Source organism: Phalangium opilio, unplaced genomic scaffold (genome assembly GCF_054372755.1).
Source record: "Phalangium opilio isolate 3A_F unplaced genomic scaffold, DU_Popi_V2 ptg000090l_1, whole genome shotgun sequence".
Taxonomy (NCBI): Eukaryota; Metazoa; Arthropoda; class Arachnida; order Opiliones; family Phalangiidae; genus Phalangium; species Phalangium opilio.
This window is the reverse complement of record NW_028324195.1, coordinates 211,917-235,902: the sequence shown is the minus strand read 5'-3', so window position 1 is coordinate 235,902 and position 23,986 is coordinate 211,917. Positions and strand designations below refer to the sequence as shown.

Sequence of the window (23,986 nt, the reverse complement as noted above, 5' to 3'; positions counted from 1 at the left end):
GACTATTTAAATGCAACTAGTTATATTGTAGGCCTACGAGTGTAGCATGTTTCAGTGTCATACATAGTCCGTTGGTCTAGGGGTATGATACTCACTTAGGGTGCGAGGGGTCCCCGGTTAAAATCCCGGACGGCCCCGAGTTTTTGCAGAAGTAATTTGGTGACTATTCAAATGCAACGAGTTAAATTGTAGGACTACGAGTTGAGCATGTTACAGTGTCATACTTCGTCCGTTGGTCTAGAGGTATGATACTCGCTTAGGGTGCGAGGGGTCCCCGGTTAAAATCCCGGACTGACCCGAGTTTTGCAGAAGTAATTTGGTGACTATTTAAATGTAACTAGTTAAATAGTAGGACTACGAGTTGAGCATGTTTCAGTGTCATATTTCGTCCGTTGGTTTAGGGGTATGATACTCGCTTCGGGTGTGAGTAGTCCCGGGTTCAAATCCCGGACGGACCCGAGTTTTGCAGAAGTAATTTGGTGACTATTTAAATGCAAGTAGTTATATTGTAGGCCTACGAGTGTAGCATGTTTCAGTGTCATACATGGTCCGCTGGTCTAGGGGTATGATACTCGTGGTATGATACTCGCTTCGGGTGTGAGTGGTCCCGGGTTCAAATTCCGGACGGACCCGAGTTTTGCAGAAGTAATTTGGTGACTACTTAAATGCAACTAATTAAATTGTAGGCCTACGAGTTGAGCATGTCTCGCTGTCATACATGATCCGTTAGTTTTGGGGTATGTTACTCGCTTCGGGTGTGAGTGGTCCCGGGTTAAAATCCCGGACGGACCCAAGTTTTGCAGAAGTAATTTGGTGACTATTTAAATGTAACTAGTTAAATAGTAGGACTACGAGTTGAGCATGTTTCAGTGTCATATTTCGTCCGTTGGTTTAGGGGTATGATACTCGCTTCGGGTGTGAGTAGTCCCGGGTTCAAATCCCGGACGGACCCGAGTTTTGCAGAAGTAATTTGGTGACTATTTAAATGCAACTAGTTATATTGTAGGCCTACAAGTGTAGCATGTTTCAGTGTCATACATGGTCCGTTTGTCTAGGGGTATGATACTCGCTTTGGGTGTGAATGGTCCCGGGTTCAAATCCCGGACGGACCCGAGTTTTGCAGAAGTAATTTGGTGACTACTTAAATGCAACTAATAAAATTGTAGGCCTACGAGTTGAGCATGTCTCGCTGTCATACATGATCCGTTAGTTTTGGGGTATGTTACTCGCTTCGGGTGTGAGTGGTCCATGGTTCAAATCCCGGACGGACCCGAGTTTTGCAGAAGTAATTTGGTGACGATTTAAATGCAACTAGTTATATTGTAGGCCTACGAGTGTAGCATGTTTCAGTGTCATACATGGTCCGCTGGTCTAGGGGTATGATACTCGTGGTATGATACTCGCTTCGGGTGTGAGTGGTCCCGGGTTCAAATTCCGGACGGACCCGAGTTTTGCAGAAGTAATTTGGTGACTACTTAAATGCAACTAATTAAATTGTAGGCCTACGAGTTGAGCATGTCTCGCTGTCATACATGATCCGTTGGTTTTGGGGTATGTTACTCGCTTCGGGTGTGAGTGGTCCCGGGTTCAAATCCCGGACGGACCCGAGTTTTGCAGAAGTAATTTGGTGACTATTTAAATGCAACGAGTTAAATTGTAGGCCTACGAGTGTAGCATGTTTGAGTGTCATGCATGGTCCGTTGGTCTAGCGGTATGATACTCGCTTAGGGTGCGAGGGGTCCCGGGTTCATATCCCAGACGGACACGAGTTTTTGCAGAAGTAATTTGGTGACTATTTAAATGCAACTAGTTATATTGTAGGCCTACGAGTGTAGCATGTTTCAGTGTCATACATGGTCCGTTGGTCTAGGGGTATGATACTCGCTTAGGGTGCGAGGGGTCCCGGGTTCATATCCCAGACGGACACGAGTTTTTGCAGAAGTAATTTGGTGACTATTTAAATGCAACTAGTTATATTGTAGGCCTACGAGTGTAGCATGTTTCAGTGTCATACATGGTCCGTTGGTCTAGGGGTATGATACTCGCTTAGGGTGCGAGGGGTCCCGGGTTCAAATCCCGGACGGACCCGAGTTTTGCAGAAGTAATTTGGTGACTATTTAAATGCAACTAGTTATATTGTAGGCCTACGAGTGTAGCATGTTTCAGTGTCATACATGGTCCGCTGGTCTAGGGGTATGATACTCGTGGTATGATACTCGCTTCGGGTGTGAGTGGTCCCGGGTTCAAATTCCGGACGGACCCGAGTTTTGCAGAAGTAATTTGGTGACTATTTAAATGCAACTAGTTATATTGTAGGCCTACGAGTGTAGCATGTTTCAGTGTCATACATGGTCCGCTGGTCTAGGGGTATGATACTCGTGGTATGATACTCGCTTCGGGTGTGAGTGGTCCCGGGTTCAAATTCCGGACGGACCCGAGTTTTGCAGAAGTAATTTGGTGACTACTTAAATGCAACTAAATAAATTGTAGGCCTACGAGTTGAGCATGTCTCGCTGTCATACATGATCCGTTGGTTTTGGGGTATGTTACTCGCTTCGGGTGTGAGTGGTCCCGGGTTCAAATCCCGGACGGACCCGAGTTTTGCAGAAGTAATTTGGTGACTATTTAAATGCAACGAGTTAAATTGTAGTCCTACGAGTGTAGCATGTTTCAGTGTCATGCATGGTCCGTTGGTCTAGGGGTATGATACTCGCTTAGGGTGCGAGGGGTCCCGGGTTCAAATCCCAGACGGACACGAGTTTTTGCAGAAGTAATTTGGTGACTATTTAAATGCAACTAGTTATATTGTAGGCCTACGAGTGTAGCATGTTTCAGTGTCATACATGGTCCGTTGGTCTAGGGGTATGATACTCGCTTAGGGTGCGAGGGGTCCCCGGTTAAAATCCCGGACGGCCCGAGTTTTTGCAGAAGTAATTTGGTGACTATTCAAATGCAACGAGTTAAATTGTAGAACTACGAGTTGAGCATGTTTCAGTGTCATACTTCGTCCGTTGGTCTAGAGGTATGATACTCGCTTAGGGTGCGAGGGGTCCCCGGTTAAAATCCCGGACGGACCCGAGTTTTGCAGAAGTAATTTGGTGACTATTTAAATGTAACTAGTTAAATAGTAGCACTACGAGTTGAGCATGTTTCAGTGTCATATTTCGTCCGTTGGTCTAGAGGTATGATACTCGCTTAGGGTGCGAGGGGTCCCCGGTTAAAATCCCGGACGGACCCGAGTTTTGCAGAAGTAATTTGGTGACTATTTAAATGTAACTAGTTAAATAGTAGCACTACGAGTTGAGCATGTTTCAGTGTCATATTTCGTCCGTTGGTTTAGGGGTATGATACTCGCTTCGGGTGTGAATAGTCCCGGGTTCAAATCCCGGACGGACCCGAGTTTTGCAGAATAATTTGGTGACTATTTAAATGCAACGAGTTATATTGTAGGCCTACGAGTGTAGCATGTTTCAGTGTCATACATGGTCCGTTGGTCTAGGGGTTTGATACTCGCTTAGGGTGCGAGGGGTCCCGCGTTCAAATCCCAGACGGACACGAGTTTTTGCAGAAGTAATTTGGTGACTATTTAAATGCAACTAGTTATATTGTAGGCCTACGAGTGTAGCATGTTTCAGTGTCATACATGGTCCGTTGGTCTAGGGGTATGATACTCGCTTAGGGTGCGAGGGGTCCCCGGTTAAAATCCCGGACGGCCCGAGTTTTTGCAGAAGTAATTTGGTGACTATTCAAATGCAACGAGTTAAATTGTAGAACTACGAGTTGAGCATGTTTCAGTGTCATACTTCGTCCGTTGGTCTAGAGGTATGATACTCGCTTAGGGTGCGAGGGGTCCCCGGTTAAAATCCCGGACGGACCCGAGTTTTGCAGAAGTAATTTGGTGACTATTTAAATGTAACTAGTTAAATAGTAGCACTACGAGTTGAGCATGTTTCAGTGTCATATTTCGTCCGTTGGTCTAGAGGTATGATACTCGCTTAGGGTGCGAGGGGTCCCCGGTTAAAATCCCGGACGGACCCGAGTTTTGCAGAAGTAATTTGGTGACTATTTAAATGTAACTAGTTAAATAGTAGCACTACGAGTTGAGCATGTTTCAGTGTCATATTTCGTCCGTTGGTTTAGGGGTATGATACTCGCTTCGGGTGTGAATAGTCCCGGGTTCAAATCCCGGACGGACCCGAGTTTTGCAGAAGTAATTTGGTGACGATTTAAATGCAACTAGTTATATTGTAGGCCTACTAGTGTAGCATGTTTCAGTGTCATACATGGTCCGCTGGTCTAGGGGTATGATACTCGTGGTATGATACTCGCTTCGGGTGTGAGTGGTCCCGGGTTCAAATTCCGGACGGACCCGAGTTTTGCAGAAGTAATTTGGTGACTACTTAAATGCAACTAATTAAATTGTAGGCCTACGAGTTGAGCATGTCTCGCTGTCATACATGATCCGTTGGTTTTGGGGTATGTTACTCGCTTCGGGTGTGAGTGGTCCCGGGTTCAAATCCCGGACGGACCCGAGTTTTGCAGAAGTAATTTGGTGACTATTTAAATGCAACGAGTTAAATTGTAGGCCTACGAGTGTAGCATGTTTCAGTGTCATGCATGGTCCGTTGGTCTAGCGGTATGATACTCGCTTAGGGTGCGAGGGGTCCCGGGTTCATATCCCAGACGGACACGAGTTTTTGCAGAAGTAATTTGGTGACTATTTAAATGCAACTAGTTATATTGTAGGCCTACGAGTGTAGCATGTTTCAGAGTCATACATGGTCCGTTGGTCTAGGGGTATGATACTCGCTTAGGGTGCGAGGGGTCCCGGGTTCATATCCCAGACGGACACGAGTTTTTGCAGAAGTAATTTGGTGACTATTTAAATGCAACTAGTTATATTGTAGGCCTACGAGTGTAGCATGTTTCAGTGTCATACATGGTCCGTTGGTCTAGGGGTATGATACTCGCTTAGGGTGCGAGGGGTCCCGGGTTCAAATCCCGGACGGACCCGAGTTTTGCAGAAGTAATTTGGTGACTATTTAAATGCAACTAGTTATATTGTAGGCCTACGAGTGTAGCATGTTTCAGTGTCATACATGGTCCGCTGGTCTAGGGGTATGATACTCGTGGTATGATACTCGCTTCGGGTGTGAGTGGTCCCGGGTTCAAATTCCGGACGGACCCGAGTTTTGCAGAAGTAATTTGGTGACTATTTAAATGCAACTAGTTATATTGTAGGCCTACGAGTGTAGCATGTTTCAGTGTCATACATGGTCCGCTGGTCTAGGGGTATGATACTCGTGGTATGATACTCGCTTCGGGTGTGAGTGGTCCCGGGTTCAAATTCCGGACGGACCCGAGTTTTGCAGAAGTAATTTGGTGACTACTTAAATGCAACTAAATAAATTGTAGGCCTACGAGTTGAGCATGTCTCGCTGTCATACATGATCCGTTGGTTTTGGGGTATGTTACTCGCTTCGGGTGTGAGTGGTCCCGGGTTCAAATCCCGGACGGACCCGAGTTTTGCAGAAGTAATTTGGTGACTATTTAAATGCAACTAGTTATATTGTAGGCCTACGAGTGTAGCATGTTTCAGTGTCATACATGGTCCGCTGGTCTAGGGGTATGATACTCGTGGTATGATACTCGCTTCGGGTGTGAGTGGTCCCGGGTTCAAATTCCGGACGGACCCGAGTTTTGCAGAAGTAATTTGGTGACTATTTAAATGCAACTAGTTATATTGTAGGCCTACGAGTGTAGCATGTTTCAGTGTCATACATGGTCCGCTGGTCTAGGGGTATGATACTCGTGGTATGATACTCGCTTCGGGTGTGAGTGGTCCCGGTTTCAAATTCCGGACGGACCCGAGTTTTGCAGAAGTAATTTGGTGACTACTTAAATGCAACTAAATAAATTGTAGGCCTACGAGTTGAGCATGTCTCGCTGTCATACATGATCCGTTGGTTTTGGGGTATGTTACTCGCTTCGGGTGTGAGTGGTCCCGGGTTCAAATCCCGGACGGACCCGAGTTTTGCAGAAGTAATTTGGTGACTATTTAAATGCAACGAGTTAAATTGTAGTCCTACGAGTGTAGCATGTTTCAGTGTCATGCATGGTCCGTTGGTCTAGGGGTATGATACTCGCTTAGGGTGCGAGGGGTCCCGGGTTCAAATCCCAGACGGACACGAGTTTTTGCAGAAGTAATTTGGTGACTATTTAAATGCAACTAGTTATATTGTAGGCCTACGAGTGTAGCATGTTTCAGTGTCATACATGGTCCGTTGGTCTAGGGGTATGATACTCGCTTAGGGTGCGAGGGGTCTCCGGTTAAAATCCCGGACGGCCCGAGTTTTTGCAGAAGTAATTTGGTGACTATTCAAATGCAACGAGTTAAATTGTAGAACTACGAGTTGAGCATGTTTCAGTGTCATACTTCGTCCGTTGGTCTAGAGGTATGATACTCGCTTAGGGTGCGAGGGGTCCCCGGTTAAAATCCCGGACGGACCCGAGTTTTGCAGAAGTAATTTGGTGACTATTTAAATGTAACTAGTTAAATAGTAGCACTACGAGTTGAGCATGTTTCAGTGTCATATTTCGTCCGTTGGTCTAGAGGTATGATACTCGCTTAGGGTGCGAGGGGTCCCCGGTTAAAATCCCGGACGGATCCGAGTTTTGCAGAAGTAATTTGGTGACTATTTAAATGTAACTAGTTAAATAGTAGCACTACGAGTTGAGCATGTTTCAGTGTCATATTTCGTCCGTTGGTTTAGGGGTATGATACTCGCTTCGGGTGTGAATAGTCCCGGGTTCAAATCCCGGACGGACCCGAGTTTTGCAGAAGTAATTTGGTGACTATTTAAATGCAACGAGTTATATTGTAGGCCTACGAGTGTAGCATGTTTCAGTGTCATACATGGTCCGTTGGTCTAGGGGTATGATACTCGCTTAGGGTGCGAGGGGTCCCGCGTTCAAATCCCAGACGGACACTAGTTTTTGCAGAAGTAATTTGGTGACTATTTAAATGCAACTAGTTATATTGTAGGCCTACGAGTGTAGCATGTTTCAGTGTCATACATAGTCCGTTGGTCTAGGGGTATGATACTCGCTTAGGGTGCGAGGGGTCCCCGGTTAAAATCCCGGACGGCCCCGAGTTTTTGCAGAAGTAATTTGGTGACTATTTAAATGTAACTAGTTAAATAGTAGGACTACGAGTTGAGCATGTTTCAGTGTCATACTTCGTCCGTTGGTCTAGAGGTATGATACTCGCTAAGGGTGCGAGGGGTCCCCGGTTAAAATCCCGGACGGACCCGAGTTTTGCAGAAGTAATTTGGTGACTATTTAAATGTAACTAGTTAAATAGTAGGACTACGAGTTGAGCATGTTTCAGTGTCATATTTCGTCCGTTGGTTTAGGGGTATGATACTCGCTTCGGGTGTGAGTAGTCCCGGGTTCAAATCCCGGACGGACCCGAGTTTTGCAGAAGTAATTTGGTGACTATTTAAATGCAACGAGTTATATTGTAGGCCTACGAGTGTAGCATGTTTCAGTGTCATACATGGTCCGTTGGTCTAGGGGTATGATACTCGCTTCGGGTGTGAGTGGTCCCGGGTTCAAATCCCGGACGGACCCGAGTTTTGCAGAAGTAATTTGGTGACTATTTAAATGCAACTAGTTATATTGTAGGCCTACGAGTGTTGCATGTTTCAGTGTCATACATGGTCCGCTGGTCTAGGGGTATGATACTCGTGGTATGATACTCGCTTCGGGTGTGAGTGGTCCCGGGTTCAAATTCCGGACGGACCCGAGTTTTGCAGAAGTAATTTGTGACTATTTAAATGCAACTAGTTATATTGTAGGCCTACGAGTGTAGCATGTTTCAGTGTCATACATGGTCCGCTGGTCTAGGGGTATGATACTCGTGGTATGATACTCGCTTCGGGTGTGAGTGGTCCCGGGTTCAAATTCCGGACGGACCCGAGTTTTGCAGAAGTAATTTGGTGACTACTTAAATGCAACTAATTAAATTGTAGGCCTACGAGTTGAGCATGTCTCGCTGTCATACATGATCCGTTGGTTTTGGGGTATGTTACTCGCTTCGGGTGTGAGTGGTCCCGGGTTCAAATCCCGGACGGACCCGAGTTTTGCAGAAGTAATTTGGTGACTATTTAAATGCAACGAGTTAAATTGTAGTCCTACGAGTGTAGCATGTTTCAGTGTCATGCATGGTCCGTGGGTCTAGGGGTATGATATTCGCTTAGGGTGCGAGGGGTCCCGGGTTCAAATCCCAGACGGACACGAGTTTTTGCAGAAGTAATTTGGTGACTATTTAAATGCAACTAGTTATATTGTAGGCCTACGAGTGTAGCATGTTTCAGTGTCATACATGGTCCGTTGGTCTAGGGGTATGATACTCGCTTAGGGTGCGAGGGGTCCCCGGTTAAAATCCCGGACGGCCCGAGTTTTTGCAGAAGTAATTTGGTGACTATTCAATGCAACGAGTTAAATTGTAGAACTACGAGTTGAGCATGTTTCAGTGTCATACTTCGTCCGTTGGTCTAGAGGTATGATACTCGCTTAGGGTGCGAGGGGTCCCCGGTTAAAATCCCGGACGGACCCGAGTTTTGCAGAAGTAATTAGGTGACTATTTAAATGTAACTAGTTAAATAGTAGCACTACGAGTTGAGCATGTTTCAGTGTCATATTTCGTCCGTTGGTTTAGGGGTATGATACTCGCTTCGGGTGTGAGTAGTCCCGGGTTCAAATCCCGGACGGACCCGAGTTTTGCAGAAGTAATTTGGTGACTATTTAAATGCAACGAGTTATATTGTAGGCCTACGAGTGTAGCATGTTTCAGTGTCATACATGGTCCGTTGGTCTAGGGGTATGATACTCGCTTAGGGTGCGAGGGGTCCCGCGTTCAAATCCCAGACGGACACGAGTTTTTGCAGAAGTAATTTGGTGACTATTTAAATGCAACTAGTTATATTGTAGGCCTACGAGTGTAGCATGTTTCAGTGTCATACATAGTCCGTTGGTCTAGGGGTATGATACTCGCTTAGGGTGCGAGGGGTCCCCGGTTAAAATCCCGGACGGCCCCGAGTTTTTGCAGAAGTAATTTGGTGACTATTTAAATGCAACTAGTTATATTGTAGGCCTACGAGTGTAGCATGTTTCAGTGTCATACATGGTCCGCTGGTCTAGGGGTATGATACTCGTGGTATGATACTCGCTTCGGGTGTGAGTGGTCCCGGGTTCAAATTCCGGACGGACCCGAGTTTTGCAGAAGTAATTTGGTGACTACTTAAATGCAACTAATTAAATTGTAGGCCTACGAGTTGAGCATGTCTCGCTGTCATACATGATCCGTTGGTTTTGGGGTATGTTACTCGCTTCGGGTGTGAGTGGTCCCGGGTTCAAATCCCGGACGGACCCGAGTTTTGCAGAAGTAATTTGGTGACTATTTAAATGCAACGAGTTAAATTGTAGTCCTACGAGTGTAGCATGTTTCAGTGTCATGCATGGTCCGTGGGTCTAGGGGTATGATATTCGCTTAGGGTGCGAGGGGTCCCGGGTTCAAATCCCAGACGGACACGAGTTTTTGCAGAAGTAATTTGGTGACTATTTAAATGCAACTAGTTATATTGTAGGCCTACGAGTGTAGCATGTTTCAGTGTCATACATGGTCCGTTGGTCTAGGGGTATGATACTCGCTTAGGGTGCGAGGGGTCCCCGGTTAAAATCCCGGACGGCCCGAGTTTTTGCAGAAGTAATTTGGTGACTATTCAAATGCAACGAGTTAAATTGTAGAACTACGAGTTGAGCATGTTTCAGTGTCATATTTCGTCCGTTGGTCTAGAGGTATGATACTCGCTTAGGGTGCGAGGGGTCCCCGGTTAAAATCCCGGACGGACCCGAGTTTTGCAGAAGTAATTTGGTGACTATTTAAATGTAACTAGTTAAATAGTAGCACTACGAGTTGAGCATGTTTCAGTGTCATATTTCGTCCGTTGGTTTAGGGGTATGATACTCGCTTCGGGTGTGAGTAGTCCCGGGTTCAAATCCCGGACGGACCCGAGTTTTGCAGAAGTAATTTGGTGACTATTTAAATGCAACGAGTTATATTGTAGGCCTACGAGTGTAGCATGTTTCAGTGTCATACATGGTCCGTTGGTCTAGGGGTATGATACTCGCTTAGGGTGCGAGGGGTCCCGCGTTCAAATCCCAGACGGACACGAGTTTTTGCAGAAGTAATTTGGTGACTATTTAAATGCAACTAGTTATATTGTAGGCCTACGAGTGTAGCATGTTTCAGTGTCATACATAGTCCGTTGGTCTAGGGGTATGATACTCGCTTAGGGTGCGAGGGGTCCCCGGTTAAAATCCCGGACGGCCCCGAGTTTTTGCAGAAGTAATTTGGTGACTATTTAAATGCAACTAGTTATATTGTAGGCCTACGAGTGTAGCATGTTTCAGTGTCATACATGGTCCGCTGGTCTAGGGGTATGATACTCGTGGTATGATACTCGCTTCGGGTGTGAGTGGTCCCGGGTTCAAATTCCGGACGGACCCGAGTTTTGCAGAAGTAATTTGGTGACTACTTAAATGCAACTAATTAAATTGTAGGCCTACGAGTTGAGCATGTCTCGCTGTCATACATGATCCGTTGGTTTTGGGGTATGTTACTCGCTTCGGGTGTGAGTGGTCCCGGGTTCAAATCCCGGACGGACCCGAGTTTTGCAGAAGTAATTTGGTGACTATTTAAATGCAACGAGTTAAATTGTAGGCCTACGAGTGTAGAATGTTTCAGTGTCATACATGGTCCGTTGGTCTAGGGGTATGATACTCGCTTAGGGTGCGAGGGGTCCCGGGTTCAAATCCCAGACGGACACGAGTTTTTGCAGAAGTAATTTGGTGACTACTTAAATGCAACTAATTAAATTGTAGGCCTACGAGTTGAGCATGTCTCGCTGTCATACATGATCCGTTAGTTTTGGGGTATGTTACTCGCTTCGGGTGTGAGTGGTCCCGGGTTAAAATCCCGGACGGACCCAAGTTTTGCAGAAGTAATTTGGTGACTATTTAAATGTAACTAGTTAAATAGTAGGACTACGAGTTGAGCATGTTTCAGTGTCATATTTCGTCCGTTGGTTTAGGAGTATGATACTCGCTTCGGGTGTGAGTAGTCCCGGGTTCAAATCCCGGACGGACCCGAGTTTTGCAGAAGTAATTTGGTGACTATTTAAATGCAACTAGTTATATTGTAGGCCTACAAGTGTAGCATGTTTCAGTGTCATACATGGTCCGTTTGTCTAGGGGTATGATACTCGCTTTGGGTGTGAATGGTCCCGGGTTCAAATCCCGGACGGACCCGAGTTTTGCAGAAGTAATTTGGTGACTACTTAAATGCAACTAATAAAATTGTAGGCCTACGAGTTGAGCATGTCTCGCTGTCATACATGATCCGTTAGTTTTGGGGTATGTTACTCGCTTCGGGTGTGAGTGGTCCCTGGTTCAAATCCCGGACGGACCCGAGTTTTGCAGAAGTAATTTGGTGACTATTTAAATGTAACTAGTTAAATAGTAGGACTACGAGTTGAGCATGTTTCAGTGTCATACATGGTCCGTTGGTCTAGGGGTATGATACTCGCTTCGGGTGTGAGTGGTCCCGGGTTCAAATCCAGGACGGACTTGAGTTTTGCAGAAGTAATTTGGTGACTATTTAAATGCAACTAGTTATACTGTAGGCCTACGAGTGTAGCATGTTTCAGTGTCATACATGGTCCGTTGGTCTAGGGGTATGATACTCGCGGTATGATACTCGCTTCGAAGGTGAGTGGTCCCGGGTTCAAATTCCGGACGGACCCGAGTTTTGCAGAAGTAATTTGATGACTACTTAAATGCAACTAATTAAATTATAGGCCTACGAGTTGAGCATGTCTCGCTGTCATACATGATCCGTTAGTTTTGGGGTATGTTACTCGCTTCGGGTGTGAGTGGTCCCGGGTTAAAATCCCGGACGGACCCAAGTTTTGCAGAAGTAATTTGGTGACTATTTAAATGTAACTAATTAAATTGTAGGCCTACGAGTTGAGCATGTCTCGCTGTCATACATGATCCGTTAGTTTTGGGGTATGTTACTCGCTTCGGGTGTGAGTGGTCCCGGGTTAAAATCCCGGACGGACCCAAGTTTTGCAGAAGTAATTTGGTGACTATTTAAATGTAACTAGTTAAATAGTAGGACTACGAGTTGAGCATGTTTCAGTGTCATATTTCGTCCGTTGGTTTAGGAGTATGATACTCGCTTCGGGTGTGAGTAGTCCCGGGTTCAAATCCCGGACGGACCCGAGTTTTGCAGAAGTAATTTGGTGACTATTTAAATGCAACTAGTTATATTGTAGGCCTACGAGTGTAGCATGTTTCAGTGTCATACATAGTCCGTTGGTCTAGGGGTATGATACTCGCTTAGGGTGCGAGGGGTCCCCGGTTAAAATCCCGGACGGCCCCGAGTTTTTGCAGAAGTAATTTGGTGACTATTTAAATGCAACTAGTTATATTGTAGGCCTACGAGTGTAGCATGTTTCAGTGTCATACATGGTCCGCTGGTCTAGGGGTATGATACTCGTGGTATGATACTCGCTTCGGGTGTGAGTGGTCCCGGGTTCAAATTCCGGACGGACCCGAGTTTTGCAGAAGTAATTTGGTGACTACTTAAATGCAACTAATTAAATTGTAGGCCTACGAGTTGAGCATGTCTCGCTGTCATACATGATCCGTTGGTTTTGGGGTATGTTACTCGCTTCGGGTGTGAGTGGTCCCGGGTTCAAATCCCGGACGGACCCGAGTTTTGCAGAAGTAATTTGGTGACTATTTAAATGCAACGAGTTAAATTGTAGGCCTACGAGTGTAGAATGTTTCAGTGTCGTACATGGTCCGTTGGTCTAGGGGTATGATACTCGCTTAGGGTGCGAGGGGTCCCGGGTTCAAATCCCAGACGGACACGAGTTTTTGCAGAAGTAATTTGGTGACTACTTAAATGCAACTAATTAAATTGTAGGCCTACGAGTTGAGCATGTCTCGCTGTCATACATGATCCGTTAGTTTTGGGGTATGTTACTCGCTTCGGGTGTGAGTGGTCCCGGGTTAAAATCCCGGACGGACCCAAGTTTTGCAGAAGTAATTTGGTGACTATTTAAATGTAACTAGTTAAATAGTAGGACTACGAGTTGAGCATGTTTCAGCGTCATATTTCGTCCGTTGGTTTAGGAGTATGATACTCGCTTCGGGTGTGAGTAGTCCCGGGTTCAAATCCCGGACGGACCCGAGTTTTGCAGAAGTAATTTGGTGACTATTTAAATGCAACTAGTTATATTGTAGGCCTACAAGTGTAGCAAGTTTCAGTGTCATACATGGTCCGTTTGTCTAGGGGTATGATACTCGCTTTGGGTGTGAATGGTCCCGGGTTCAAATCCCGGACGGACCCGAGTTTTGCAGAAGTAATTTGGTGACTACTTAAATGCAACTAATAAAATTGTAGGCCTACGAGTTGAGCATGTCTCGCTGTCATACATGATCCGTTAGTTTTGGGGTATGTTACTCGCTTCGGGTGTGAGTGGTCCCTGGTTCAAATCCCGGACGGACCCGAGTTTTGCAGAAGTAATTTGGTGACTATTTAAATGTAACTAGTTAAATAGTAGGACTACGAGTTGAGCATGTTTCAGTGTCATACATGGTCCGTTGGTCTAGGGGTATGATACTCGCTTCGGGTGTGAGTGGTCCCGGGTTCAAATCCAGGACGGACTTGAGTTTTGCAGAAGTAATTTGGTGACTATTTAAATGCAACTAGTTATACTGTAGGCCTACGAGTGTAGCATGTTTCAGTGTCATACATGGTCCGTTGGTCTAGGGGTATGATACTCGCGGTATGATACTCGCTTCGAAGGTGAGTGGTCCCGGGTTCAAATTCCGGACGGACCCGAGTTTTGCAGAAGTAATTTGATGACTACTTAAATGCAACTAATTAAATTATAGGCCTACGAGTTGAGCATGTCTCGCTGTCATACATGATCCGTTGGTTTTGGGGTATGTTACTCCCATCGGGTGTGAGTAGTCCCGGGTTCAAATCCCGGGCGGACCCGAGTTTTGCAGAAGTAATTTGGTGACTACTTAAATGCAACTAATAAAATTGTAGGCCTACGAGTTGAGCATGTCTCGCTGTCATACATGATCCGTTAGTTTTGGGGTATGTTACTCGCTTCGGGTGTGAGTGGTCCCTGGTTCAAATCCCGGACGGACCCGAGTTTTGCAGAAGTAATTTGGTGACTATTTAAATGTAACTAGTTAAATAGTAGGACTACGAGTTGAGCATGTTTCAGTGTCATACATGGTCCGTTGGTCTAGGGGTATGATACTCGCTTCGGGTGTGAGTGGTCCCGGGTTCAAATCCAGGACGGACTTGAGTTTTGCAGAAGTAATTTGGTGACTATTTAAATGCAACTAGTTATACTGTAGGCCTACGAGTGTAGCATGTTTCAGTGTCATACATGGTCCGTTGGTCTAGGGGTATGATACTCGCGGTATGATACTCGCTTCGAAGGTGAGTGGTCCCGGGTTCAAATTCCGGACGGACCCGAGTTTTGCAGAAGTAATTTGATGACTACTTAAATGCAACTAATTAAATTATAGGCCTACGAGTTGAGCATGTCTCGCTGTCATACATGATCCGTTAGTTTTGGGGTATGTTACTCGCTTCGGGTGTGAGTGGTCCCGGGTTAAAATCCCGGACGGACCCAAGTTTTGCAGAAGTAATTTGGTGACTATTTAAATGTAACTAATTAAATTGTAGGCCTACGAGTTGAGCATGTCTCGCTGTCATACATGATCCGTTAGTTTTGGGGTATGTTACTCGCTTCGGGTGTGAGTGGTCCCGGGTTAAAATCCCGGACGGACCCAAGTTTTGCAGAAGTAATTTGGTGACTATTTAAATGTAACTAGTTAAATAGTAGGACTACGAGTTGAGCATGTTTCAGTGTCATATTTCGTCCGTTGGTTTAGGAGTATGATACTCGCTTCGGGTGTGAGTAGTCCCGGGTTCAAATCCCGGACGGACCCGAGTTTTGCAGAAGTAATTTGGTGACTATTTAAATGCAACTAGTTATATTGTAGGCCTACGAGTGTAGCATGTTTCAGTGTCATACATAGTCCGTTGGTCTAGGGGTATGATACTCGCTTAGGGTGCGAGGGGTCCCCGGTTAAAATCCCGGACGGCCCCGAGTTTTTGCAGAAGTAATTTGGTGACTATTTAAATGCAACTAGTTATATTGTAGGCCTACGAGTGTAGCATGTTTCAGTGTCATACATGGTCCGCTGGTCTAGGGGTATGATACTCGTGGTATGATACTCGCTTCGGGTGTGAGTGGTCCCGGGTTCAAATTCCGGACGGACCCGAGTTTTGCAGAAGTAATTTGGTGACTACTTAAATGCAACTAATTAAATTGTAGGCCTACGAGTTGAGCATGTCTCGCTGTCATACATGATCCGTTGGTTTTGGGGTATGTTACTCGCTTCGGGTGTGAGTGGTCCCGGGTTCAAATCCCGGACGGACCCGAGTTTTGCAGAAGTAATTTGGTGACTATTTAAATGCAACGAGTTAAATTGTAGGCCTACGAGTGTAGAATGTTTCAGTGTCATACATGGTCCGTTGGTCTAGGGGTATGATACTCGCTTAGGGTGCGAGGGGTCCCGGGTTCAAATCCCAGACGGACACGAGTTTTTGCAGAAGTAATTTGGTGACTACTTAAATGCAACTAATTAAATTGTAGGCCTACGAGTTGAGCATGTCTCGCTGTCATACATGATCCGTTAGTTTTGGGGTATGTTACTCGCTTCGGGTGTGAGTGGTCCCGGGTTAAAATCCCGGACGGACCCAAGTTTTGCAGAAGTAATTTGGTGACTATTTAAATGTAACTAGTTAAATAGTAGGACTACGAGTTGAGCATGTTTCAGTGTCATATTTCGTCCGTTGGTTTAGGAGTATGATACTCGCTTCGGGTGTGAGTAGTCCCGGGTTCAAATCCCGGACGGACCCGAGTTTTGCAGAAGTAATTTGGTGACTATTTAAATGCAACTAGTTATATTGTAGGCCTACAAGTGTAGCATGTTTCAGTGTCATACATGGTCCGTTTGTCTAGGGGTATGATACTCGCTTTGGGTGTGAATGGTCCCGGGTTCAAATCCCGGACGGACCCGAGTTTTGCAGAAGTAATTTGGTGACTACTTAAATGCAACTAATAAAATTGTAGGCCTACGAGTTGAGCATGTCTCGCTGTCATACATGATCCGTTAGTTTTGGGGTATGTTACTCGCTTCGGGTGTGAGTGGTCCCTGGTTCAAATCCCGGACGGACCCGAGTTTTGCAGAAGTAATTTGGTGACTATTTAAATGTAACTAGTTAAATAGTAGGACTACGAGTTGAGCATGTTTCAGTGTCATACATGGTCCGTTGGTCTAGGGGTATGATACTCGCTTCGGGTGTGAGTGGTCCCGGGTTCAAATCCAGGACGGACTTGAGTTTTGCAGAAGTAATTTGGTGACTATTTAAATGCAACTAGTTATACTGTAGGCCTACGAGTGTAGCATGTTTCAGTGTCATACATGGTCCGTTGGTCTAGGGGTATGATACTCGCGGTATGATACTCGCTTCGAAGGTGAGTGGTCCCGGGTTCAAATTCCGGACGGACCCGAGTTTTGCAGAAGTAATTTGATGACTACTTAAATGCAACTAATTAAATTATAGGCCTACGAGTTGAGCATGTCTCGCTGTCATACATGATCCGTTGGTTTTGGGGTATGTTACTCCCATCGGGTGTGAGTAGTCCCGGGTTCAAATCCCGGACGGACCCGAGTTTTGCAGAAGTAATTTGGTGACTATTTAAATGCAACGAGTTATATTGTAGGCCTACGAGTGTAGCATGTTTCAGTGTCATACATGGTCCGTTGGTCTAGGGGTATGATACTCGCTTCGGGTGTGAGTGGTCCCGGGTTCAAATCCCGGACTGACCCGAGTTTTGCAGAAGTAATTTGGTGACAATTTAAATGCAACTAGTTATATTGTAGGCCTACGAGTGTAGCATGTTTCAGTGTCATACATGGTCCGCTGGTCTAGGGATATGATACTCGTGGTATGATACTCGCTTCGGGTGTGAGTGGTCCCGGGTTCAAATTCCGGACGGACCCGAGTTTTGCAGAAGTAATTTGGTGACTACTTAAATGCAACTAATTAAATTGTAGGCCTACGAGTTGAGCATGTCTCGCTGTCATACATGATCCGTTGGTTTTGGGGTATGTTACTCGCTTCGGGTGTGAGTGGTCCCGGGTTCAAATCCCGGACGGACCCGAGTTTTGCAGAAGTAATTTGGTGACTATTTAAATGCAACGAGTTAAATTGTAGGCCTACGAGTGTAGAATGTTTCAGTGTCATACATGGTCCGTTGGTCTAGGGGTATGATACTCGCTTAGGGTGCGAGGGGTCCCGGGTTCAAATCCCAGACGGACACGAGTTTTTGCAGAAGTAATTTGGTGACTACTTAAATGCAACTAATTAAATTGTAGGCCTACGAGTTGAGCATGTCTCGCTGTCATACATGATCCGTTAGTTTTGGGGTATGTTACTCGCTTCGGGTGTGAGTGGTCCCGGGTTAAAATCCCGGACGGACCCAAGTTTTGCAGAAGTAATTTGGTGACTATTTAAATGTAACTAGTTAAATAGTAGGACTACGAGTTGAGCATGTTTCAGTGTCATATTTCGTCCGTTGGTTTAGGAGTATGATACTCGCTTCGGGTGTGAGTAGTCCCGGGTTCAAATCCCGGACGGACCCGAGTTTTGCAGAAGTAATTTGGTGACTATTTAAATGCAACTAGTTATATTGTAGGCCTACAAGTGTAGCATGTTTCAGTGTCATACATGGTCCGTTTGTCTAGGGGTATGATACTCGCTTTGGGTGTGAATGGTCCCGGGTTCAAATCCCGGACGGACCCGAGTTTTGCAGAAGTAATTTGGTGACTACTTAAATGCAACTAATAAAATTGTAGGCCTACGAGTTGAGCATGTCTCGCTGTCATACATGATCCGTTAGTTTTGGGGTATGTTACTCGCTTCGGGTGTGAGTGGTCCCTGGTTCAAATCCCGGACGGACCCGAGTTTTGCAGAAGTAATTTGGTGACTATTTAAATGTAACTAGTTAAATAGTAGGACTACGAGTTGAGCATGTTTCAGTGTCATACATGGTCCGTTGGTCTAGGGGTATGATACTCGCTTCGGGTGTGAGTGGTCCCGGGTTCAAATCCAGGACGGACTTGAGTTTTGCAGAAGTAATTTGGTGACTATTTAAATGCAACTAGTTATACTGTAGGCCTACGAGTGTAGCATGTTTCAGTGTCATACATGGTCCGTTGGTCTAGGGGTATGATACTCGCGGTATGATACTCGCTTCGAAGGTGAGTGGTCCCGGGTTCAAATTCCGGACGGACCCGAGTTTTGCAGAAGTAATTTGATGACTACTTAAATGCAACTAATTAAATTATAGGCCTACGAGTTGAGCATGTCTCGCTGTCATACATGATCCGTTGGTTTTGGGGTATGTTACTCCCATCGGGTGTGAGTAGTCCCGGGTTCAAATCCCGGACGGACCCGAGTTTTGCAGAAGTAATTTGGTGACTATTTAAATGCAACGAGTTATATTGTAGGCCTACGAGTGTAGCATGTTTCAGTGTCATACATGGTCCGTTGGTCTAGGGGTATGATACTCGCTTCGGGTGTGAGTGGTCCCGGGTTCAAATCCCGGACTGACCCGAGTTTTGCAGAAGTAATTTGGTGACAATTTAAATGCAACTAGTTATATTGTAGGCCTACGAGTGTAGCATGTTTCAGTGTCATACATGGTCCGCTGGTCTAGGGATATGATACTCGTGGTATGATACTCGCTTCGGGTGTGAGTGGTCCCGGGTTCAAATTCCGGACGGACCCGAGTTTTGCAGAAGTAATTTGGTGACTACTTCAATGCAACTAATTAAATTGTAGGCCTACGAGTTGAGCATGTCTCGCTGTCATACATGATCCGTTGGTTTTGGGGTATGTTACTTGCTTCGGGTGTGAGTGGTCCCGGGTTCAAATCCCGGACGGACCCGAGTTTTGCAGAAGTAATTTGGTGACTATTTAAATGCAACGAGTTAAATTGTAGGCCTACGAGTGTAGAATGTTTCAGTGTCATATTTCGTCCGTTGGTTTAGGGGTATGATACTCGCTTCGGGTGTGAGTAGTCCCGGGTTCAAATCCCGGACGGACCCGAGTTTTGCAGAAGTAATTTGGTGACTATTTAAATGCAACTAATAAAATTGTAGGCCTACGAGTTGAGCATGTCTCGCTGTCATACATGATCCGTTAGTTTTGGGGTATGTTACTCGCTTCGGGTGTGAGTGGTCCCTGGTTCAAATACCGGACGGACCCGAGTTTTGCAGAAGTAATTTGGTGACTATTTAAATGTAACTAGTTAAATAGTAGGACTACGAGTTGAGCATGTTTCAGTGTCATACATGGTCCGTTGGTCTAGGGGTATGATACTCGCTTCGGGTGTGAGTGGTCCCGGGTTCAAATCCAGGACGGACTTGAGTTTTGCAGAAGTAATTTGGTGACTATTTAAATGCAACTAGTTATACTGTAGGCCTACGAGTGTAGCATGTTTCAGTGTCATACATGGTCCGTTGGTCTAGGGGTATGATACTCGCGGTATGATACTCGCTTCGAAGGTGAGTGGTCCCGGGTTCAAATTCCGGACGGACCCGAGTTTTGCAGAAGTAATTTGATGACTACTTAAATGCAACTAATTAAATTATAGGCCTACGAGTTGAGCATGTCTCGCTGTCATACATGATCCGTTGGTTTTGGGGTATGTTACTCCCATCGGGTGTGAGTAGTCCCGGGTTCAAATCCCGGACGGACCCGAGTTTTGCAGAAGTAATTTGGTGACTATTTAAATGCAACGAGTTATATTGTAGGCCTACGAGTGTAGCATGTTTCAGTGTCATACATGGTCCGTTGGTCTAGGGGTATGATACTCGCTTCGGGTGTGAGTGGTCCCGGGTTCAAATCCCGGACTGACCCGAGTTTTGCAGAAGTAATTTGGTGACAATTTAAATGCAACTAGTTATATTGTAGGCCTACGAGTGTAGCATGTTTCAGTGTCATACATGGTCCGCTGGTCTAGGGATATGATACTCGTGGTATGATACTCGCTTCGGGTGTGAGTGGTCCCGGGTTCAAATTCCGGACGGACCCGAGTTTTGCAGAAGTAATTTGGTGACTACTTCAATGCAACTAATTAAATTGTAGGCCTACGAGTTGAGCATGTCTCGCTGTCATACATGATCCGTTGGTTTTGGGGTATGTTACTTGCTTCGGGTGTGAGTGGTCCCGGGTTCAAATCCCGGACGGACCCGAGTTTTGCAGAAGTAATTTGGAGACTATTTAAATGCAACGAGTTAAATTGTAGGCCTACGAGTGTAGAATGTTTCAGTGTCATATTTCGTCCGTTGGTTTAGGGGTATGATACTCGCTTCGGGTGTGAGTAGTCCCGGGTTCAAATCCCGGACGGACCCGAGTTTTGCAGAAGTAATTTGGTGACTATTTAAATGTAACTAGTTAAATAGTAGGACTACGAGTTGAGCATGTTTCAGTGTCATACATGGTCCGTTGGTCTAGGGGTGTGATACTCGCTTCGGGTGTGAGTGGTCCCGGGTTCAAATCCAGGACGGACTTGAGTTTTGCAGAAGTAATTTGGTGACTATTTAAATGCAACTAGTTATACTGTAGGCCTACGAGTGTAGCATGTTTCAGTGTCATACATGGTCCGTTGGTCTAGGGGTATGATACTCGCGGTATGATACTCGTTTCGAAGGTGAGTGGTCCCGGGTTCAAATTCCGGACGGACCCGAGTTTTGCGGAAGTAATTTGATGACTACTTAAATGCAACTAATTAAATTATAGGCCTACGAGTTGAGCATGTCTCGCTGTCATACATGATCCGTTGGTTTTGGGGTATGTTACTCCCATCGGGTGTGAGTAGTCCCGGGTTCAAATCCCGGACGGACCCGAGTTTTGCAGAAGTAATTTGGTGACTATTTAAATGCAACGAGTTATATTGTAGGCCTACGAGTGTAGCATGTTTCAGTGTCATACATGGTCCGTTGGTCTAGGGGTATGATACTCGCTTCGGGTGTGAGTGGTCCCGGGTTCAAATCCCGGACGGACCCGAGTTTTGCAGAAGTAATTTGGTGACAATTTAAATGCAACTAGTTATATTGTAGGCCTACGAGTGTAGCATGTTTCAGTGTCATACATGGTCCGCTGGTCTAGGGATATGATACTCGTGGTATGATACTCGCTTCGGGTGTGAGTGGTCCCGGGTTCAAATTCCGGACGGACCCGAGTTTTGCAGAAGTAATTTGGTGACTACTTCAATGCAACTAATTAAATTGTAGGCCTACGAGTTGAGCATGTCTCGCTGTCATACATGATCCGTTGGTTTTGGGGTATGTTACTTGCTTCGGGTGTGAGTGGTCCCGGGTTCAAATCCCGGACGGACCCGAGTTTTGCAGAAGTAATTTGGTGACTATTTAAATGCAACGAGTTAAATTGTAGGCCTACGAGTGTAGAATGTTTCAGTGTCATATTTCGTCCGTTGGTTTAGGGGTATGATACTCGCTTCGGGTGTGAGTAGTCCCGGGTTCAAATCCCGGACGGACCCGAGTTTTGCAGAAGTAATTTGGTGACTATTTAAATGTAACTAGTTAAATAGTAGGACTACGAGTTGAGCATGTTTCAGTGTCATACATGGTCCGTTGGTCTAGGGGTATGATACTCGCTTCGGGTGTGAGTGGTCCCGGGTTCAAATCCAGGACGGACTTGAGTTTTGCAGAAGTAATTTGGTGACTATTTAAATGCAACTAGTTATACTGTAGGCCTACGAGTGTAGCATGTTTCAGTGTCATACATGGTCCGTTGGTCTAGGGGTATGATACTCGCGGTATGATACTCGTTTCGAAGGTGAGTGGTCCCGGGTTCAAATTCCGGACGGACCCGAGTTTTGCGGAAGTAATTTGATGACTACTTAAATGCAACTAATTAAATTATAGGCCTACGAGTTGAGCATGTCTCGCTGTCATACATGATCCGTTGGTTTTGGGGTATGTTACTCCCATCGGGTGTGAGTAGTCCCGGGTTCAAATCCCGGACGGACCCGAGTTTTGCAGAAGTAATTTGGTGACTATTTAAATGCAACGAGTTATATTGTAGGCCTACGAGTGTAGCATGTTTCAGTGTCATACATGGTCCGTTGGTCTAGGGGTATGATACTCGCTTCGGGTGTGAGTGGTCCCGGGTTCAAATCCCGGACTGACCCGAGTTTTGCAGAAGTAATTTGGTGACAATTTAAATGCAACTAGTTATATTGTAGGCCTACGAGTGTAGCATGTTTCAGTGTCATACATGGTCCGCTGGTCTAGGGATATGATACTCGTGGTATGATACTCGCTTCGGGTGTGAGTGGTCCCGGGTTCAAATTCCGGACGGACCCGAGTTTTGCAGAAGTAATTTGGTGACTATTTAAATGCAACTAATAAAATTGTAGGCCTACGAGTTGAGCATGTCTCGCTGTCATACATGATCCGTTAGTTTTGGGGTATGTTACTCGCTTCGGGTGTGAGTGGTCCCTGGTTCAAATACCGGACGGACCCGAGTTTTGCAGAAGTAATTTGGTGACTATTTAAATGTAACTAGTTAAATAGTAGGACTACGAGTTGAGCATGTTTCAGTGTCATACATGGTCCGTTGGTCTAGGGGTATGATACTCGCTTCGGGTGTGAGTGGTCCCGGGTTCAAATCCAGGACGGACTTGAGTTTTGCAGAAGTAATTTGGTGACTATTTAAATGCAACTAGTTATACTGTAGGCCTACGAGTGTAGCATGTTTCAGTGTCATACATGGTCCGTTGGTCTAGGGGTATGATACTCGCGGTATGATACTCGCTTCGAAGGTGAGTGGTCCCGGGTTCAAATTCCGGACGGACCCGAGTTTTGCAGAAGTAATTTGATGACTACTTAAATGCAACTAATTAAATTATAGGCCTACGAGTTGAGCATGTCTCGCTGTCATACATGATCCGTTGGTTTTGGGGTATGTTACTCCCATCGGGTGTGAGTAGTCCCGGGTTCAAATCCCGGACGGACCCGAGTTTTGCAGAAGTAATTTGGTGACTATTTAAATGCAACGAGTTATATTGTAGGCCTACGAGTGTAGCATGTTTCAGTGTCATACATGGTCCGTTGGTCTAGGGGTATGATACTCGCTTCGGGTGTGAGTGGTCCCGGGTTCAAATCCCGGACTGACCCGAGTTTTGCAGAAGTAATTTGGTGACAATTTAAATGCAACTAGTTATATTGTAGGCCTACGAGTGTAGCATGTTTCAGTGTCATACATGGTCCGCTGGTCTAGGGATATGATACTCGTGGTATGATACTCGCTTCGGGTGTGAGTGGTCCCGGGTTCAAATTCCGGACGGACCCGAGTTTTGCAGAAGTAATTTGGTGACTACTTCAATGCAACTAATTAAATTGTAGGCCTACGAGTTGAGCATGTCTCGCTGTCATACATGATCCGTTGGTTTTGGGGTATGTTACTTGCTTCGGGTGTGAGTGGTCCCGGGTTCAAATCCCGGACGGACCCGAGTTTTGCAGAAGTAATTTGGTGACTATTTAAATGCAACGAGTTAAATTGTAGGCCTACGAGTGTAGAATGTTTCAGTGTCATATTTCGTCCGTTGGTTTAGGGGTATGATACTCGCTTCGGGTGTGAGTAGTCCCGGGTTCAAATCCCGGACGGACCCGAGTTTTGCAGAAGTAATTTGGTGACTATTTAAATGTAACTAGTTAAATA

General features: G+C 45.6%; 9 non-coding genes across 9 annotated transcripts; all 9 read left to right on the top strand.

The window, feature by feature from the left end:
• Positions 1-2,016: 2,016 nt before the first annotated feature.
• On the top strand, positions 2,017-2,088 carry TRNAP-AGG (transfer RNA proline (anticodon AGG)). Its single transcript has one exon. It is a non-coding gene; the product is annotated as a tRNA-Pro (tRNA).
• A 2,853-nt stretch (positions 2,089-4,941) lies between these two features.
• TRNAP-AGG (transfer RNA proline (anticodon AGG)) lies at positions 4,942-5,013 on the top strand. The gene has a single exon. It is a non-coding gene; the product is annotated as a tRNA-Pro (tRNA).
• A 2,547-nt stretch (positions 5,014-7,560) lies between these two features.
• TRNAP-CGG (transfer RNA proline (anticodon CGG)) lies at positions 7,561-7,632 on the top strand. Its single transcript has one exon. It is a non-coding gene; the product is annotated as a tRNA-Pro (tRNA).
• A 9,357-nt stretch (positions 7,633-16,989) lies between these two features.
• TRNAP-CGG (transfer RNA proline (anticodon CGG)) lies at positions 16,990-17,061 on the top strand. Its single transcript has one exon. It is a non-coding gene; the product is annotated as a tRNA-Pro (tRNA).
• A 1,717-nt stretch (positions 17,062-18,778) lies between these two features.
• Positions 18,779-18,850, top strand: TRNAP-CGG (transfer RNA proline (anticodon CGG)). The gene has a single exon. It is a non-coding gene; the product is annotated as a tRNA-Pro (tRNA).
• Positions 18,851-20,086: 1,236 nt separating this feature from the next.
• On the top strand, positions 20,087-20,158 carry TRNAP-CGG (transfer RNA proline (anticodon CGG)). Its single transcript has one exon. It is a non-coding gene; the product is annotated as a tRNA-Pro (tRNA).
• Positions 20,159-21,234: 1,076 nt separating this feature from the next.
• On the top strand, positions 21,235-21,306 carry TRNAP-CGG (transfer RNA proline (anticodon CGG)). The gene has a single exon. It is a non-coding gene; the product is annotated as a tRNA-Pro (tRNA).
• A 1,076-nt stretch (positions 21,307-22,382) lies between these two features.
• TRNAP-CGG (transfer RNA proline (anticodon CGG)) lies at positions 22,383-22,454 on the top strand. Its single transcript has one exon. It is a non-coding gene; the product is annotated as a tRNA-Pro (tRNA).
• Positions 22,455-23,370: 916 nt separating this feature from the next.
• TRNAP-CGG (transfer RNA proline (anticodon CGG)) lies at positions 23,371-23,442 on the top strand. The gene has a single exon. It is a non-coding gene; the product is annotated as a tRNA-Pro (tRNA).
• The last annotated feature ends 544 nt before the right edge of the window (positions 23,443-23,986 follow it).